This window comes from Zosterops lateralis (genome assembly GCF_965231275.1).
Source record: "Zosterops lateralis genome assembly, chromosome: 12".
Classification (NCBI taxonomy): domain Eukaryota; kingdom Metazoa; phylum Chordata; class Aves; order Passeriformes; family Zosteropidae; genus Zosterops; species Zosterops lateralis.
In genome coordinates, this window is record NC_139772.1 from 19,492,483 (window position 1) to 19,499,117 (window position 6,635).

Below are 6,635 nucleotides of genomic sequence, written 5' to 3' on the forward strand. Positions count from 1 at the left end.
ACTTTTTGCCCATCTCCCAAACAAGCTGTTAGCACGTGTGGAACAAGTTCCATTTTCCCTGTAGGCCGCAGGTGTGTGATGGTGGAAGGCACCTTTGCAGCTGTGTGTCCTGGTGCAGTCCCTCGGTGCCCCCACTCCTGCAAGGCCCTCAGCACCAGCAGCAAACACTGCCCAGAAAAGTGCCCTGGCTGTGAGGGGGATCAAATCCCCATCCCATTTAAGCCACAGACTCTGGTAAAGTTTTCAGCACAGACACAAACTGCTGTCAGCCACGTCACACATCCCTTCTGTGAACAGAGAGGTTCCTCCCACAGAGCACTTGGAGACCACCTTTAACTTGATCTGCCGCACCTGGGATGGAGTTTGTTTGTGGCAATGGGCATCTGCTGCCCTCAAGTGCACTGCTGCAGAGCTCCTTCAGTCGTTCCTGGGGCCTGTACGAGGCTGTTCTCTCCTGTTACTGACTTAGCACCGCTTAGTGTCAGGTTTTGTAAGGTTGTCTTCCTGACAAACTAGGAGAGGCTCATGGACAGCTTAGATGGTTGGTCCATCAGAGCACGTATCAAGAAAATGTACTCTGTCTTAGGGGTGTTTTGTTGCATTTTGGTGTGGGTTTTGTTTGTTTGTTTTATTTAACCTTGCAACATTAGGTAGCTTTATTATTAATCTGAGAGAGTGGTAGGATATGCTGGAAGCCCTGCCTGTGTGCTCATGTAGGAAGCATTTTGAGCAGGTATCCTTACAGCAGGAACTGCAGAGCTGAAGCCACAGCATGCGGTGCCATTCTGTAGTTCTTTCCTTCTAAGCTACAAATCTGCCCTTGCTCTGCCTTTTGAGGCAGTTCTGTGCTGCTTCTGCTGCCAGCAGCTTTCTGCGCTAAGTCTATTGGCACATAAATCATGAAAGGCATGGGCTCTGTTGGGTATGAGCTCATGGGAAAAACATACTGGGGAGTCTAAGGGAACACTCTGCTTTTTAGTAAGCAGAGTGGATCAAACAGTAAAAATCACTTACTTTTACTGTTAGAAAGCTTATGCTTGCTAAGTAACTTATGCTGGTACTGTGTTCCCATCTCAGGGGTAATGCTCCTGTCCCTCTCTTCACCAGGGAGTTGTACTTCTGTCACACACATGAAGAAGCTCACATTTATCAGCAAGACAGCCCCAGGTGTGGGCCATACAGGTGGAATAAATAAATATGTTTGCAGTGGTACACAGCACACACAGAGCACTGCTGCATTACTCACAGAGGACCATCTGTACCAGGCTGTGCAAACAAAGAGTGGAGTTAAAGCTGCTGTTGCTGTACTGAGTAGCTGCATCACTCTCCTCACTGTTGGATACATGAAAATCCAAAATACTGGGTAGTTACAGCTTGACAATCCTGATGTGATTTTCTCCCCAATTAATTTTCAAAATACTTGCTTAATTATTACAACCAGCAGTAACATGTATATACTGCAAAAAGACTGACACTTCTGCAACTAAGAGCTGTGGGAGTGTGTAAAAGCTGAACTTAATTTCATGGACTGGTGTGGTTATCCTTATGCCTGATTTTCAGTTATCTCAGTAAATCAGATATTAAGGAAAGCCAGCTGCTTCTGTTAAATAAACTCCATTGTCTAAGACTTAAAGGGAGCAAAATAGCCAGGTGGAGTTATTGATCTGTGAATATCAGCTGGCTGGGCCTCCCAGGCAGAGCACTCCTGTTCCTTGTAATTGCCAGTGCCTACAAGGGAGACCTGCTGCTCTGCTGGGCTTTGCTTCCCTGAGCTGCAAACAGTTTATTACCAGCCAGGCAGGGAATCTGTCAGTGTAAGAACTCCCTGTGGAAACTTCAGCTCGGGTGAAGACAATGGCAAAAATCCCATGACTTGTGTTGTGGTGTGTGTGTGTTATATCAGACCTGACACAAGGCAAGAGGGAGTTCTTTGTCTCACTTCATCAACTGAATTATTTGAAGCTGCTCCACAGATTTGCCTACTGAACTGGATGCTACCTGCTTTTTTGCAATTTATTTCTTTGTCTCCATCATTAAGAAATCGATGAAATTATACATTGATATCCACAAAGTAACTGTTTTCTACTTTTAAAATTGATTGGTTTCTTGGTAAGGACCATAAATGATTATTCTTTTATCTCTGATTTGTTTTAAGCCTTATTAAAAAAACCCAAACCCAAACAAACATAAAACCCAAAAATACTTTTTGAAATTAATTGAAAAATTATGCTAAGAAGTGTTTATATTTTGGGATGGGAGACTGAAGCTTTGATTTTCTTTGAAGTGGTAGCTGTATTGGGCTTATATTGCTTTGTTTTGCATGTTTGGATCCTGTATGTTAATTTGTGTTGTAATACTTTTAAGTATAAGCAAACATTTTGGAATATGAAGTTTGGATATTAATATGTATTTGGACTTGGGTGATTTGTTTGCAAATCACTTTGTTCTGACCTGTTTTTTAAAATTCTCATTTGCAGTTGATCGCAGCTTCTAAAAATTGCAATTCTAGAGTGTGTTTTAGGGCACCATCTTCTGGCAGAGAGCACACACTGTATTTGAATGGCTGCCCTCGCTAGGCACAACTATTTAAAATATTTCTGACTAACACCACTCTGCAGGCTTACAGGTCATTTCTCATTCTAAATCTGCAATAAAACACTATTTAACATTTTTTGCATTCTTCTTATTCCCTGCAACTGCAGCTATTCACTCTGCTGCACAAACATAACTTGGGACAGACCCTGTAAAATTCCAGTCACAACAGGCGCTTTGTGAACGTGCTGGGGTAGACAGACAACATCTGTCCAAGCACTTATGATTAATGCTTATGATACCATATATGTATCTTATTTCTTTTATAGCTTCATCTTCCACTTCTCTTACATATTTCAGATAATCACACTTCTGTCCAGCACAGTTTATGGGCTCATGCTTTGGAGGCTGCACAGGGCACTGGCCATAACTCCTTGCACTCACAGGACACAGTCACTGTATATTCCAATGCAATCAGTTAGCAACCTCTGCATTTGTATAAATCCATCATTTACTTGGCCAGCTCAGTTAGCAGTGCATCCACTTAGTACTTTTAAGGAGGTCTGAAGTTATATGGCTTCTGATTTCAGAGACTTGGAGGAGCTACAGTTTCTCTTGATATGATAAAAAGGAAGTCCTGATTACAGCACTGCAAACCTTCATCCAGCAAAGGAATCAGAGATCATCAATGCACTGAATAAAGAACAGAAACACTGCATGAGGGTCAGGCTGCCAGACACATGGCCCCCTCTGCTCTGCTGGTGAGAAGTATCAGGCTGACTGCATGTGCCTCTTCATACCCATTAAAGAAATGAGGCAGGCTACCAGCACTGACCTCCTGACCTGGCAACACAACACGCTTCAGCTGTGATCAGAGGGATCATTTCAGAAGGAAGAGGACATTGGTTTGTTGAGAACACAGGTTACATTTACATTTTGTTGTATTTTAGAGGTATTATAGAGGTATTCCTTGTTAACTGAAAATAATGAACAAATTTGCAAGGCTAGAGCTGTTCCATAAGTGTAACTAATGAAGTCTGGTCTCTGTATTCTGCATCCTCTGCACTCTCCAGCTTGTAGCTCCTCTCCAAATCCCCAGTAATGCTGCAGTCCTGTGAGCCCTGTCCCACAGAGCTCTGCCCTACACTTACCCAGCAGTAAAGGTGTCAGTCCCACACCTCCAAAGCCAAAGTGCTACCACAGAAGCTTCTGGGGGTCTGTCTTTTCTCTTTCTCCAGCATTGCAGGGTTGGAATTGCTTAATGTTTGCAGGTTTCTTAAAGTGTTGCTGAAGAGAACTAGCAGAGCAATTCCGTAAGTATCTTTTCTTTTGGAAATCGTTCTGCAAACTTCTACATTTTTCTCATGAGTGAAGGAGTCTGCCAGTGGGAGAGATAAAGATAACATGCATCTAAACAGCAATTTTCTTTTAATATCAAGCTATAGCTACATGTAATTACTTCATCCTGTTCCTCTCTTAAAAGCATCAAGGCCTCCAAACCAAAGCATTGCCTCTCCCTCATGTACATTTGTCTGCAGGTATAGGCTCCTGTAGTCATTCTGCCTAGGCACCAGCCTAGAAACAGTCTCAGGCAAGCAAAAACCAGGTAACTGACATGTGTACAATTTGCTGTATTATCCTGATCCTAGTTCCAGCTTTCTTGCACGTTCTGTATTTTAGATGCACAAAATGGAGGGCTTTTTGTCCTTTTAGCTGTGAAGAAAAGAAATATCTACCACAGAAACAGAACACCACCAAATCAACTTCCCTTAGTTTTGTGTTTATTCAGTTTTCTAATGCAAATTTAAAATTTTGGGGTAAATTTTCAAGTAAGGCTTGAAGCAAATATCAGTGGTATCTACAGACTGAATACAAACTGATTTTATCTTCTGAAGTCTAATAAATGGTTAGCAAGAAGTCTTTGTTGTAAAGGTCAGAACTTGAAATGGCACATCAATCTGCTCCCAGCTGTCAGAGGCGAGAGGCCAGGAAAGGATGCACCTCTCTCTGTGTTCAGCTATGGAATGGTTTCGTAAAGGAAAGCTAAAATGTCACACAGAAACACCACAAACACTAAATGGTCATCTCCAAGTTGCAGTGGCTCTGTAGGAAATGGGCTGGCACAGGGCTGTCTGTCACCAGGGCCACCACTCTCCCATTTGTCTCATGAAGGTGACTCTCGATGCTTTGGGAATTCCTTCACCCTCCATCAGAACAGCTTAATGAATCTCTGGTTAACTGCTGTCCATCATCAATGGTCAATATTCCTTTCCATGCTTTGCTACAGAAAAGGGATATTGAATTAAAATAGGTACATTCAGTAATAGTCTGTATTTTCTTGTCCATACATGGCACTCAAATTCACTAAGTAAATTAAAAATGCAAACATCAAGAATTGTTTCTACAAAAGCAGCCACAAAAGCTTATCTGCATTAGAGAATTTTGCTTGAGTATAAAAAACAACTTAAGAATCCTGTGTGACAGCAGAGGCAATTCGTATCACTGCAAACAGCCGTTTGTAGACTGATATAATGAAGACAGAGCCTACATTAGGTTGCTGAGCCAAAGCACTGGGAAGAATTCCTCCTCCATTTTAACATTTAGATCTTGTGCCTTTCAACTATACCTCCTTCCATATGACCATTCCTGCTATCAGGAGTTGAACAAATTGTCATTTGAAAAACGGAGGAGTTTCTAATTATTTGAAAGCTTAATTAGCACTTCAATTATTTCTTTTCTAAAGAGCAAAGGAAAGTTTAAGTTGGAGAATTCTACATTAATACAATGTTGGTGACTAGTAGCCAATTAAGGACACTCATACTCCACCAGTTCTGAAAAGCAGCTTTTCATTTCACACAGCAGCAGTTTGCATTTAGTGGCTCATTCTGTATTGCCAAACTTCCAGAACTGACCAGAACAGCCAAGAGCTGTCCCATGTTCTGTGGGAGCAGCCTGTGGAAAAGAAATACATTAAAAATCCTTCACTTAAAAGTATGGGCCAGGAGGAATCCAGGAGCATTCTGTACTACCCAGGCACGAGCAGCACAACTGCACCTTCTAAATACATCACCAGGTCATTGCTTGTGCAGTTCATCCTGGCCTTTCGTGCTGCAAACCAAAGGATGACACAAAGCTAAGAACAATAAACAAGCAATAACTTGAGAAGCAAACAGGGAGACAGAATAGAACCCCCCCTTGCTTTTTTTTGTCCTTGAATCTGTTGGTGACATTTCAGTCCAGCTCATACTCCACTCAACTTCCAACTCACAAACGTTCAACTTCAGTAAAACTAATGCAGTAGGTTACCAGGATTCTACACTCTACTGGTGTTTAAAAAAAAGTTAGAAAGTGAAATAAAGCAGTAATTTTGTTTTTAATTAAGCTTAAAACCAGAATATGTCAGCCTTAATTTTTGGAAGATGGCATTAGACATTAAATTCTCCAGTTGTTAGACATTAAGTACTTCAGCTGTTTATGGCAAGAAGTTTTCCACTGTAGCACTGAAATCCTTTCTCTCATACTTCTTTCTTACATCTTTACCTCAGTCTCCACTCCTGCCAGCCAAGCAGCAACTAACTCAAAAGGAGTTCAACTGTGAACTATTATGCCTCCAAACAAACCACTGCATATGACTGTTACTGCCTAAAAGAAGAAATAAAACATTAATTGCACCGTAGAAGCTGTTTTGCACAGCATTGGCAATTTTAACACAATGATGAGCTGGCCTTTGTTTTTTTAACATTCTCATTCTATAAAATTCACATTTGCTTTTACAATTCACTCAGTCTGCAAACTGTAACAGACTAAATCTTGCTGCTCAACTGCTGTGCTCTGTAAGGCTCACTGCACACTCACCTATGAATTGGAGCAGTTTTGGCTCAAAAAGTGGGAGATTTTGGTACAGTGACGGAAATGGCCAATTAATGCATTCTGAGAACCAACAGTGACAGTTTCGAGAGTTACCAAGACAAATGCAGTAGGTTTTAAGATACTGATTCTAAACATTACACTTTTGTCCTACACATAAAGTGTAATGTATAAAAATCTGAGCTTTCTTCCTTCTGAAGGCATGAGGTGGTGAAAGTGTGTATGGTGGTGCAACT